The 14290-nt window shown below is 40.2% G+C and overlaps 1 long non-coding RNA gene across 6 annotated transcripts in view; it reads left to right on the top strand.

Annotated features, from left to right (window-relative positions):
* The window catches only part of LOC116445014, a 166212-nt gene that overhangs the window by 142517 nt on the left and 9405 nt on the right, over positions 1–14290 (top strand). The gene's annotated exons all lie outside the window — the stretch shown is intronic.

Below are 14290 nucleotides of genomic sequence, written 5' to 3'. Positions count from 1 at the left end.
ACAGGGCTGTAGGGTACATACACTAGCAATTTGGGTGACTAGGTTACAACAAACTACATTTTTTCTCTCACAGTTGCTCATCTGGACAATTTTTGATTTCAAAGCCTAGTCCAATACCTGGTGGTCGTCAGTGAGAATTGTGCCATTGATTTCTTCCACAGCTGGATCACATCATTGGCTGGTTTCATCTTCACCACTCGTACAAGTTGCTGTGGTAGAAAATACGAATATACCTTGACTTTGCACTTTGTGTCTTCACCTGAAAGTTACTTTCCATTCCTTTCCTGTTTCAGATATTTATCTGCCACATATCTGGGGCTTCAGCAAATGTGTCTCTGCACAGTGCCTTTGCACACACGTCTCCACTGGTATGAGAATTACTGCTCCGCAGCTAGGTATCTCCAAGATTTAACGTACCTCTTGTTTTGTTTCTCTCAACCAGCCTGTTTGTCAGCCACAAAACTCCATGAAAATGATCGATAATGAAAGGAACTGATTTCTTCTTTCTCCTTGTAAAATGACAGCGCAACTCCATTTTAGGTCTTTGTTTACACTTGCACTAAACAATATGTATAAATGTACCCAGCTGGCATTGATCTAGTTGGATTAAGCAACAGGCAGGGGAAAGAGGGTAGGGCATGAGTTTCAGAGTGCACCTAAAGGGTGTAGCAGGACTGTGGCTGTGGTTTGAGATAGCTGTTCCTCATGAGGTTGCAGGCCTTTTATTTTCTAGGAGACTTCTGCTCCCACCTGGTTAGGTGGGAGTTACCTCAGGCACAGTCCTGTGCACAGCAGTCCTGTAACTGTAGCAGAGAAATAGCTGATGTCAATTATAAGTGACTGCAAGTTGGAAAAGTTGCAACAGGATGAATTTATAAGCATTGTTTGGGAAGCTTTAAATATCTTGTTTACTGTGCTATTAAAAAAAAGCTAAAATTTTAAAGAACAATGAAGACCAATCATCTGTAAATCTTGCTTTGATGTGATGCCTAGTAATATTCTAGTGTTTACAGTTTTGGCAGTAAAATGACACAGGAAAAAAATCAAAATTAGCATTTACAAGAAGTCAGGAATGAGAAAACAGAAGGAAGGCAACAGAGATTTGTGCTAACAGAGGGATTATGGCTTTTGATAAAGGGCAATATGCCATCTATAAAGCACAGTCATTTCTGCAAATCCCTGTTTTCCTGGCAACAGTGAGGAAGAAGCAGCCCATACACTGCTTTGACAAGATGGCAATCACGTGCTTTAATAAAATGTTTAGTAGCTCTGCACAGCATTGTCCAAGCAACATAAAACTGGAGAGAGAGTGCTGCTGTGCAGGGAGGAGAAAGACACCATTTCTCAGAGCCAGAATTGTTCATGCTGACCAACTTCCCAACAGCAAAGGGTGTCCCTATGCTCATAAAGGTGTCCTTTGGACCCCAGAGACCCTGATTCCTCAGTCCCCACCTGGTGCTCTGGGCACACAAACATCCTTCCTGTGATAGGCAACAGTGTCCACCAAAATTGTAATAGCAAGCGCAGTGTAGAAGAACTTGTTCTTAACTGGTTGTGCAGTGTACAGAAGGTGGCACCTGTTGGTTAAGCATGGTGTACATGCAGGTACCTATGAGAAAGCTGTTCTGTTCTTAAATATTTGCAAATATCTGCATGTGGCAAAGTGCTGTGGATTTGTAAGTCATGCACATTTTCTCTTCAGTAATGTTTACTTTAGCCCCAGGGACAGTGCAGAGTGTAGCTGTGACCAGAATGGATGACTTCATGAGAGGAGGGAACTTACCCAGCCTCACTGACAGATTTTTATGAAGGGTTTCCCAAAGCCAGCCTGCAGCAGTGCAGCACTACAGATATGCTTCTGACATTTGTAGTTCAAGAAGCAGCAGTATGAAAAGTAAAACACTGCCAGTGGGTTTCCATAAAAAACCTGATTCTTGGATTATTTCTGGGGGTTCCAGTGTAGCTATGAGCTGTACAACCCTAAGCTTTCTCTTGGAAGCACTTGACCAGTCTGCATCTGTCTTCTTTTCCACTACTACCAAACAGAGTGAACTGCAGCAGTGCTGCAAGCTCCAGGGAAGCAAGGACTGGAGAAAGGAACAAGAATTTGGGAGCAACTGGAAGAAAGAGACACATGAACTCAAGAAAAAAGACTCAGGAGTCCCCATAATGTTTACTTTCAGAAATAAGCCAAAAACTTCTCCTGACAAAACCTTACATTCCTGAAAAACTGACAAAGTTAATTTAATATCCATAAAATAGGTTATCTTTTTTGGAAAAATACCTGGAGTCTTTCTTATCCATACAGAATAGATTGCCCAATATTCCTATGGCTTCTGCCATAGGTCCTAGTCTGATTATAGGCATGAAATATAGGTAAATGTAATTATGATACAGGCAGATTTATGTGTCCCCAGGCAGGTTTTAAAATAACAACAAGAGTATAAATACTGGATCTATGGAAAGAAAATGTCCATTATTAAAATCAATCCACAAGCTAGTACTGTGAAAATCTTTCTTCTTCAACACAGCTGTCAGCCCCGCTGAGATTTTAAATTGGAGTTTGTCTAGTGTAACTCTCACTTTCTGTTTAAGAAGCAAAGCCAGAAACATTAAACTTTTATCTCTGGTTTTTAAAGTACAGGAAAGCTAGTATAATTGCTGCACTAATGTAGAGTTACGAGCTTTTAGGCTCCCCAGTTTTTGGCAAAGAAGGGTTGCGTCTTTGGATTCATGAAATAAGATATTTCTCAGTACAAATTTGCCATAGTCTCTCTTCACAAAAAATCTGCATCCCTTCCTCTCCTCTGGACCATTTGGCATGGCTCTCTGGTTTGTCACTGCCTGTACTGCACTCCAAAACTGGCTGTACTTCAATCACCAGTCACTGTGCAGTGTTTCCATGTGAATTATTAGAGTGTGCTTAACATCTGGAGTTCTTAAGAAATGAGAAGTATGGTTCAAATCTCAGACAGCAGCTTGAAAGGCTTACGGAGATGCAGAGCTAGGTCTGTGGTCTGGCTGAGGCAATACCCATGCCAAACTCAACAGAAAAGGTGGCTGGGTGACAAAAGCGATCACCCATTGGACCCGCGGCATGCACAACACGGCTTTTGGTGTCAGGCTAAAAAAGAGTGGTTTAGAGGGCGACACAAAATCCCTGCGAGGAGCACAAGGGTCGGTGCCATATGTGCCATATGTGTCAGTGAAGTTTGGAACTAAAGACTGATAGGACAAGCAAAGTAGGACTTAGCTTGAGTTCTTAAGTTAGACAGGCTTGTGTGAAAGCAATTAACCAGCTGGGAATTCTTTGGAGAAAAATTACTTCAAACAAAGACAAATCTTTGGAAGCTTGTATCAGGAGGAAATAGAGAGGAAACTTAAGGATGTTTTTCTGAGTTAATTTATTTTCATTCATCATTGGCATTGATTAACACTGGATTGACAGGACAGTGTCATTATTAAGGCTTTGTTCATCATCTTCAGCAAGGTAGTCTGTGTAATAGCAAAAAGACATTTTGCACATTTTATTTGGTGGTTTTTTGTGCCCCTCCTTGGAGTCTCTAGAGCCACAGATCAATTGTCAGTGTTTAGTGACCTGCCCAAGGGTGTAGGGCCTGTGGGTAGGTCTTCTTCTCTGGCTGGCACTTGTACAGCACATAATGTCTAAGATGACACTGACCCTTTCAGCCTTATAGGAATAATATTCTCAGCACGATGAATTGTTCTTGAATGTTTTCTCCAGTGTACTTTGTTACATGACCAAACATTTATTTTCCTCTTGAGTGTATGTCCAACATTTTCTCTCTGCTCTCTTTGTTGCATGGGTTTGATTGTAGCCAACAGCAAAGGTCAAAAGCCATGTTACTGTTTCTATTTCTATGTTTCTGTTAAGCTGAATTAAATTGTTGGTGCTGCAAAGTGACTTCTTAAAAAGCTTATGCTGCAAGTCTTCAACCAGTATAAACCGAAGCTGAGCTGCATCAGTTTAAACCAGATGGTGCAGAGACAAAATGTGGTCCAAAGAACAGGGTGCTGATCTGGAAACCAAGAAAAAGGGTTTGCTTCTCAAAATTTTTCACCTTCGTCTGCCTCAGGTTTTCTGGATGGGTGGTAGAGCGACACTGTATTTTAAAGCACTTTGCGCATTCAATTTTTCAGTCACGCAATCTTTTTCCTTTCTAACATTTATCAGTATGATTGCCTGCTTAATCTATGTTACAGATAGATTATAAAATCATAATGTCTAGAAATACTATGGTGTCCTCAAATAGGTTAATCATCTTTACCAGTGTGAGTATTCACTAGGAGGGGCCGTTTCTCAGTCCAGAAGCAGCAGCAGAGCAGCACTGACTTTTATCCATCAAGCAGCCTTCCATTTCTTTCCTACATAGTGAAGAGAATCCAAACCTTCACTTAGAGTATGAATGATTCTGATCAGCATTTTCAGGTTAACCTGAATTAATATTTAGTTCAGCCTTCAAATAGCCTTGGGAGAAATTTGGCCTAAGTGGTTGGGGTTTTTTTTAATCTTTGATTTTTTTCTATTTGTTAGAATTTCTTCAAATGTCATGAACTGAAAACACCTGAATGTCTCTGCTATGATAAGTGCTCACTTCCCAGATTTGTTTCCTGAGGAAAGTCCTTTTTCTCACCAGAGCCTGAAGAACAGAGCTATCATTTTCCATGGGTTTTAGATGGCTCATGACCATAAGCTTTTTTTTCCACTGGTATGGTCAGTTCTCCAAGGCAGCTCATCCCCTCACTCCTTGATGCTGCCTTAGAGCATGAAAGGGAAAGAAATGGATCAAAATATCCCTAGAGGATCATCTGGCTTTAAAAATACAAGTAAAGCCAAATGGATACTTTACAAATGTGAGCAAAGTATCTTAATGGAGAAAGCATCAATCCTACGGAGATGATATGACAGCTGCTAGAATAAAATCCAGGTCTGTGCGAATACACAGAACACCTTGGGCAACAATTTATAACACATAAACACTTTATTTTGAAAATAAACATTATCCAATCTACTGTTTCCAGGCAAGTTGCTATTTATTTACTTATCACACCAGTTCAGTGGGACTCAGTGCTTTCCCTATGAGTTATAAGGATTCTGAGACTTAATCATTTCCAATGACCAGTTTTGCATAATTCAGATACTATGAATATTTTATTTATGTTAGCAGCCTCTTTATTGCAAGCAATATTTTTAACGAATCCATTATATGTTAAAAAAAATCAGGATTAAACTTGGCTCTCTGTTCTGGGGTCATAAATCCAGATTAGCTTTCTTTTTAGCAGTAATTTTACTCAAGGTTTTGTGAATGGAATTTGACTTGGTGTCCATTGAAGAAAAATGTGGCAAAATATACATTCTTTACTCTAAATCCTAATGAAGAATTACCAATATGCTAGTGAATACTCCTAATACAGAAAGTCAGTGAAATTTGTGGCTGTGTTCTTGGTCTTATTCACATTTTATATGGTCACTGTTTTAAATTACTAGCACTACATTAGAGTGTGTTAAGATGCATCATATAAACAGATACAATTTACCATGACCTTGAGGCCACATGATGTGTACATTGCATTACATTAGCTATCAAAATATGTTCCTTATATAGTACAGTACCCACTGCAGACAGAGATTTGGGTTGTTAGGCATACTATACAGAGTTGGAAGACATATGCAAATAATCTCTCCAGATCCATGGCCACGTCAGTAGTATCTTTTTAAAGAGAATAAGAATAAGCTATAAGAAAAAAGAAATGGATCCAAGTGGCTCTGCTTCATAGGTGAGGTGAAATCTTTTGCTAAACCATGGAAACTTCTGCACCTCAGGAAGCATGTAACCCTGAGGGTGACCAAGCAGGGGAATAGGTTGCACAGAGAGGTTGTGGAGTCTCCATCTTTGAGATATTGAAAAACTCCCTGGACATGGTCCTGTGCAACTGGCTGTAGGTGATCCTGCCTGACCAGGGGGTTGGACCAGGTGACCTGCAGAGGTTCCTCCCAACCTCAGCCTGTGACCCTGTGACACCCACAACTCCCTGCAGCAAACAGCTGCTGCCAGTGCAAAAGCAATGTGCCAGCGCACAGGGGTTAGGAAAACCAGCTCTTCCCATGATATTTTCTTCACTGCTCATCCCAATGGCCTTGCCAAACCATTTTGTGAGTTAATTGTGACCTTTTCACTCCCAAATCCGAGTTCTCTACTGTACCACAGAGTTCTACCCCAAGACCTGAAGAGGACATGTGTCACCTTGCCCTTGTGCTTTCCCCAATGTGTTACTCCCAGCACAGCCAGCTCATTTCCCCAGGAGCAGGGGACCTGCACAAGTTGAGCTACCATCTCTCTCCCATGCCATGCTCACTCAGAGGATGAGCCAGAGAGGCAGCTGCTCCCGTGGATTGAAGCCCTGACTCTCCCGGCTGTGCCAGTTTGTGCAAATCGACCTTCAGCAACCCACTTCAACCTTCTGTTCTTCCTCCCTCCCTTTCTTATACTTCTTACTGTTGTAATTTTGCAAGCTGCTTGGGCTAGGTATCATTCTCACTATCTGTGTCTGGTTTCTAGCCCAGACGTCAGCAGGGGTTGCTGCATGCTGCTGCAATATAAATGACTAATGATGATGATAAAAGGTGTGGGAGTTGGTTGCCTGGAGTGTTACCCTACTTTGATAACTTTGTTTTAGAAACTAGCTTCTTCCTCAAATTATCTGCTATTTTATCTTATTACATCTAATATTTTACAAGTGGCAAGGGATTCTCAGCTGCCTCCATTTTAGAGTGCTCGTCCAAGGGCTTTGAAAGAGGCTTTGAAATTTTCAAAGTTTGGATGGTGTTGCTGTGACAGTGCCAGTAGCCTTCAGCATGAGTTGCAGGGTATTGGAACCTTTAAAAGTCAGCTGCAACTGTGTCCTAAAAGAGGCATTCAATAGAGAAGTGCTCTATTTTAAAATTTGGGCTGATACAGGTAATAATTACACACTAAACAGTATGTGAAAAGAACATTATCAAGGTTGCACAGCTCAGCACTTGAAGCTAAGAAATGCTGTAAGCAAAATTGTCTCTACTCCATTAATTTGCCACCTTGCACAGGTGCATCAGTCACAGACTATTTTTGCACAGGGTCCGAGTCTCACTTGGTGTGCATAATAAATGACTCAGTTCGTGAGTTCAATACTTGATTTTCTTTTCAAGGCATAGTTCAGACTCTGCTGTGAAGGCAAAATTATTTCCCGCTGGGGCATTCCGGGGTGTTCCACTGTGCGAGTCCTTGCCACGTGCAAACACTGACTAATTTCCATTTATAGCATCTTAATAGCAATTCTGAATATCATGGCTCCCTAGTACAGCTGGTAACCTAAGGCAAAAAAAAGAGCAAGATTAAAAGTATCCATAATTGTGGGTGTCTAATGTAAATTTTTCAGAGGACCTGGCAGCACATCTTGCAGCTCCTATTACCTTCCCCTGCACTACTGGCCAGTAGTTTCCACTTTCATGTATTCCAACCCCCAGGCCCAAGGCAGGCTCCCAGAAACACAGACCAGGGAACAGGTTTGAAAAGCATGGTGTGAGCAACTTGTCCTGTTCCTCAGAGCAGTGTCTAACATTTGCAGACAAAAGACTGCTGTTCCTCTTCTCAGATTCTCTTGACACCTTTAATTCTGACCAAAAAAAAATAAAATCGAACCATTCTACAAGAGAAAGCTTTTTTTTTTCTCTTGTTCTATGGCAAACGTGTGATGCTCTGACTGAAGCTGAAATTTGCTGCTTTGCTAAAGCCTACCTGATAACGCATGAAGAGATGGAGGCTGAATTCATTCTGGATCACCTTTAATTGTGGCATTTCTGGGTGGTCTTTGTAAGTTAATTACAAAAACCTGCAAAGAATTTATTTTTAAAAGCAAAATGATAACCTTCTGCTGTTCAAATTTTCTTACTGAAAACTATCAATGTCATTTCAACCTATTGGAGTGCTGCAAGGATGCACCAAGCTAGCAGAGTAATTACATAGGAAAAGAAATTACAAGAGAGGTAATTTCTTTTACAAAATTTATCACTTAAACATATTTTCAGGCTCACAAAACCTTCTTCAGCACTTATATCAAACCATCTCAGCCACAATAAAATTGAGAATGCAGTCCTTGCTTCAAAGTAAAGATACTTGAGTATTTCACAGAAATGTTTGTCAGGTTTTTATAGGATAAAACAAATGGTTTACAAGTATCATTCTTATAAACAGCAAAAGTGGGTGAATTTTTTTCCAAAAAAATATTTTTCCTGAGATAAATGGCTGGTGAGTATAATTTCAAACCAAACAGTTATAATTTTAAAATTATAAAAAAAACCCTGAACACAACTTCCCTAAATCAGAAAGCATCAGTTGGATTTATTTGTAGTGTCCCTTAATGTAGCCATAATTACTAATCAATTTTGGAATAAAAATACAGATGGAAGTAAAAGCAGAGATTTTAGGCTTTACAGATTGTTGTTTTACCCACACACTAACAGCTCTTTCCTAGAGAAACTCTTCTTCTCGATCCCTCAAGCTTCTGAACGCTCTTCTGGTGCACACATGTTTTGTAAGGAGGGGTCACATCTGAGCTAAAGGTAGTTTGATCCATTACAGGCCAAATTATCTCCTGGCCTTGGCTAAACTTGGAGATATTATATAGCAAAAAATTAATATAAATTTATATCACTTTCCCTTCTCTTAATATTTCTTAAATGTCTTTGAAGCAGCTCAGTTTCCATTCCAACATGCAGTTGTGAGGGCAGATCTTCAAACAGCTTATGACAGAGGTTATGTGCCTTCTGGCAGATAACAGAGACCTATCTTTCTCTGAGACTTGGATATTGCATTTTTTCTTGTACAGGGCTTCAATGCATTTTTGCTCCTAAAAGAGAAGCCTGGAGATGCCCTTGAAACAGAAAAATAGGTCTGAAATTATAGTGATACTTCAGCATCTCATTCTTTCACAAAGATTTTTCAGCTAATACTACTTTAATCCAGAAAAAAGTTGCAAATTTTAGGACTTCTACACTTTTTATTTATTTGCTTATTTATTCATTTATTTACTTTTTATATCTGAATTTTTCAGCATCCAAATGTGCTCGTGATAGATTTTTATTGTTCTGCTTTGTTAATCTCAGGAAAGATGGGCAAAAGACTAGAAGAGAGAGCTCTGGCTTCAAACTTCTACTCTTTATCATAACTTCCGTTGTGTGGGAGGGAGAAATGTTAGCCTTTTTTCTTTTTTTTCTTTTCTTTTCTTTTCTTTTCTTTTCTTTTCTTTTCTTTTCTTTTCTTTTCTTTTCTTTTTTTAATCTTTGAATGAAAAGTGTCCTTTCTGCCAACCTTGATATGTGTAAAGGAAAAAATATTTGGAGTAAGGACAGTACATCTTCAGCTGACAGGCTGGACATGAATACCTGAAGCACAGAAAGGTTTTGCCATCTGCTGCTTAAAACTCCTTCATATTAACAGAAAAGCCAGCGAGAAAGGCAAGAAAAATAATCAAAAGTGTGGAATAGCTTCTGTATGAGGATACCACTAGACAGACTGGGATTTGTCAGTCTTGAAAAAAGATGGCTACAGGGATATGGTAAGAGACTTACAGCATTCTAGGTGGCCTGAAGAAAGAAAGCCAATTACTCATTTTGTCCGGAATTGCCTAATGAGGAACGAAAAACAAGTTCAAACAACAAATGGATACTTCTTCAGAAGTCCCTTAGTTATCTTTTGACCTCGTTGCTAGAGGACACTGTAATGACAGGTTCACTGAAGAGTCTGGATTGCAGAATACCAAACCAGAAAGACAACAATATCAGGTACCAAAGTCAAAGAATAAGACGTTACTAAAAATAGCTGCATTCATACACTAATTTAACTACTGACTACTCCTGGCATAAAGTGATTGCTTTTTATTTATTCAATCAATGCTTATATTTATTTAGCTTAAAGACTTTCTTGTTGCCTCCTAAAGTGAAACACAACCCATGAACTCTGATTTCAGTGAATGTGAGAGAATATTGTCACTAACTTCCAACAAGCCAGGATTTAATTTTCACTTTACTGAGCAACAAATAGAAGTAGAAGTTGGACCACTAGAGTTTTTCTTACAAAACTGAGCAATGCTTACCCAAGTATTACTGAGGAAATCTAAAGGTCTGAAAAGAAATAAAGAGTATGTAAAAGGAGGAAAATGGCAAGTGTGTGCTGCAGTACCACTGAGAGTCAAACAATTCTGCTTCTGAGCAGTGGCACTGAGCAACCAAGCAAAGTGCTATCAGGAAAATGGGTTGTGAACACAAAATAGGCCAGTCTAAACCAAACAGAAACACATTGAATTTTCACCACTGTTTAGGTTGAAACAGAAAATTAATAACCTCTGGACTTGTTAAATTTGGACGTTTAATCATAAATGCTTCTTCTGGTTGTGTTTTATATAGACTGTTAATTTTGATCTATGACAATTCATTCTTCATAGTGCATCTCATACCAAAGGGGAAAGGGCTGTGGGTTAAAGGGTAACTTGCTCTCCCTTTGGTCAGGTTTGTTCCTTTCAGAATCTAGGAAACCAGGACTCATGAAGCCTTATGAATCCTGACGTGGGAAGCCTTGCTGTAGGTGGAGGAACCAAAGGCTGTCAGCGAGTCTGGGGATGGCACTGCCTGCACAGTAGTAACAGCTTGGTGCTTGAGAATTATTTTTCTGCTATGGAGCATAGCTTTGTTTCTAAGATAAGGATATCTGTATTGAAAATACTTGGTTTCTTTACGACAGAGCTTAGGTATCCTGAGCATATCAGGGCTGTGAGTAGTCCCAGAAACATAAATGCGGAGAAGGAAGGTAAAACTGCAAAAATTGCTGCAAGTCCTTTCCCACTCCTGAGTTCTAAGCTGCCTGGGGGACAAAAACTGCTGCCAAAACAAACTGGATCAGACCCAAGGTGGAGAGCAGGATGAGCCCTGTAATACATTACTTATTTAAATTCTGCCCTCTCAGAATAACCTCTTTGCTGCCGAGTGCTTCCCTTTATTCTAGAGGGGGTCTCACATTGCTGAGACCTTTGGAAATATCCTGACTGTAGTGCTATAAATAGCAAGTATTTCCCACTGACTAAAACCTGCAGCATAGCAGCAGTCTGATGTGGGTTTATTTTCCTGCTTGAGGACTACACAAGTGCTTGTGTCCTCTCTCCGCTGAGACATCCCTTCACTTTAGGCACTGGTCTCTCTGCTCACTGCTGGGGAGTGTTATTGAACCTGGCTCACATTCCTGCTCTTTCTGATCTTTTTTCCTCTAATGAAAGACCTCCCCATGGGCACCTTTCCTTGTTTCCCCTCTCCCTTCTCTTATAGCAGGTCTTTGCTTCTCTTAGGTATACTGATTTCTACTGTTTATTAATTTCTGCTCATTCCATTTCAATTCCTCTGCTATTCATATATTCTGTGCACACTGCTGTGTCTGAATGAGCTTTTAGTCAAGCTTCTGATGACTCCAGAGCTTTTCTTGGCCTTATCTTGCATTTACATGATGCCTTTCAGTTCCCTGAAATCCAACTCCAAGAATAAATGCAAATGTGTTTCCCTGCACCTACCAGTGCTTCTCTGAGCAGGATCTTGATAGCTGACAGCATCCTATGTTATTGGAGTTTAGGAGAGGACTGTCCAGTAAAAACAGCACAAGGATCAAGAGCAGATACAAAGTCATCACAGAAGTGAGGATGTGACAATGTAACCCCTAGAAAAAGAACAGCAAACAAGCACGAATGTGTGTGCCAAGCGTGCCTTCCTCCCGCACATCACAAGCAGCAGCAATTAATGCCCTGCTCAGCATCTTGCTTGGGGACTGTCCAGGACTTGAGCCAATCACCCAACTTCCCAAGTTTGCCCTTGGAGGAAAAGGAGATTAGAAGTTCTTATAAGGAGGAAAGGAAAAAAAATGCACTTGGCTGTGATGTTCAGGTGGGGTTAAATCCTCGAGGAGCTTCTCCTTCCTGTTTGATAATTAGAGCACTTGTTTGTGAGATAAGGGAACTCACACTCCTCTTTGTATGATTTCTGTGCCCTCTTCAGTTTGCTAATCAAAACAAGTTTCCGCTGCATGTTTCTTATCCCCAGAGGGTGGAACTATCCTCAGAAAATTAAAGCTCTCTTAGCTCTTAATGTGTCATCACAACTAATAGCCTGGGGACTGTAAACAAGTTTAAATATCAAAACAATTTGGCTGGTGATTGTCTGTGATTATGGATTAAGAATACAAAATTTGTGCTCACTGATATTCAAGGTAGATTGAAAACAAGGAGCCAGATCCTCAGCTGGTGTAAACAGAGGTGGCTGAGCTGAACGGGGCAAGGAAGGCTGCTTTGTACCAGCTGAGCATCTGACCCTGGGAGGTTTGCAGAGATTTCCATTCTTGTTTTTCAAGGTTTTCAAGATAATACATGACAGCACAGGGCTGATCAGGAGGAGCACTGAGGGCCCTGGGAGAGCCTGGACGATCTCCCCCTTCTCTGGGTTCCCAGGAGTTCAGATTCTGCTGGCTGAGCCCTCCACTCACAGCCTCTTTGGGGAGCTCATAAATAATGACTTAGAGGAGAAATGATTTAAGATTATGAAACTTTTTCAAGATCAAGTCAAGGTGCCAGCATATTCAAAAGCTGTCAGATATGTCAGGGCAGGTGCTTTGTGAGGGATGTGCTTTGTATCTTTGATGTGACAAAAACATACTGCAGTAAATTCACAAACGTGCACTTGCTGCTGCCTTTTCCAAAGCCCTGCCTTCAAGCCATCACCTTTAGATCAGTCTTGTTGAGTGAAGAGATGCAAAAAGGATCTTTTGCCAGAAATGCTGTTCTTGGTTCATCAGACTGTTTGCAGTGGCAGTGATGTGCAGCATGTCCCACAGATTTGGGGAGATGGTAGTGGGTCTATTTCATAACACAGCTGGATTTGAAACTTTTCGTGTTAGCATGTCCCTCTTTTGGAAATATTTGTGAGGCCTCACTTTTGTTATGGACAATTTTCTGCTGTAGGCTGAATAACCTATTCTTCAAAGAATCCCACGGATGAAAAACTAAGGCAGAGAGAGACTACGTGGATTTCCTGTAGATATATAGAAGCCAGCAGAAGTGCAAGGAGATAAATAGTGCAAGGAGTGTCCTAACTACTGAACTGTCCTTGTCTCCCATGTGCAGTGCAGAATACACAGAATATTTATCTTTTAATGGATAGCTTTTTAGAATACATATACTTTCAAAAGGCTGATGTTAGGTTAATGACGAATCTTATGTAGAAAAATTAATTTTGATTGGGCAAGAAAGTTCTTTCCTAATGAGGTAGTAATTAAATAAGAAGGATAGTTATTTAAAAAAATGGTAAATTTAGTGTTTTCTCTCCCTCGTATCTCAGCAGTTCTAGCAGCGGTTCTGGGTAAGGAAAAGGAATGTTTCTGTCAAGCACAAAGTACCACCAGAAAAATATAAAAGGAAAAATGTGTCATAAGAATCATAAAAATATTAAATAATGTCAAATAAATAAAATCAATATCTAGAAGAGAATAATAAAGACTGAGAAAAGGTACTCAGAAAGCTAGATGACTTTTCTATTTTCTTAATTGGGGTAATTATACTAAAACTGACAGCAAGTCTTTCCCCAGCAGCAAAAAACACCCACAAACCCCAGCCAGCAAAAATACCGCTCTGGGCATAAGATCTGTGAAGGTTGAAGGCTTGAGTCTGCCATTAGGAGAGTGCTACTCTTCTCCCAAGGTCAGTCCTTACATATGGAGAAGTAATTTTGATTCTAGTCTCCCACTGTACAAAGTCAATGCTTACCTTGATTTCAACAGTGCTATATTTGGCAAAGTACTAATATAATTGTATTTGGTCCCAGTCATGTCCTAGTTGAATGTGAAATTCCTCTTAATACCAAGCCATTGTGTGGTCTCTCTTGTAGCTTAGGTGGTGTATAAAATAGCGAGCAGTGCCGACCCACTGGAGCAATCCCTCCAGGGAAACCAGTGCTGCCAGTGCCCACACCACGTGTGTTTTGGGGTTTTTACTTCACACTAGCTTTTGTCTGGAACTCTACTGCCATGGGCTGAAAATTTCTTTCATTGTTTTTACAGCACATAAAGAACTCCTGCAGCACTTTTTTGGGTGTAGTTTCATCCAAAAAAGATGCAGTTTATGCAGTCCCAGGCTACACCATAGCATGAGCCAAATACAGCACATAGGGACATAGAGATGACCTCCAACAAATCATACTGTGCAT

This window comes from Corvus moneduloides, chromosome 6 (genome assembly GCF_009650955.1).
Source record: "Corvus moneduloides isolate bCorMon1 chromosome 6, bCorMon1.pri, whole genome shotgun sequence".
In the NCBI taxonomy this organism is placed as follows: domain Eukaryota; kingdom Metazoa; phylum Chordata; class Aves; order Passeriformes; family Corvidae; genus Corvus; species Corvus moneduloides.
This window is presented reverse-complemented; position numbering and strand designations above follow the sequence as displayed.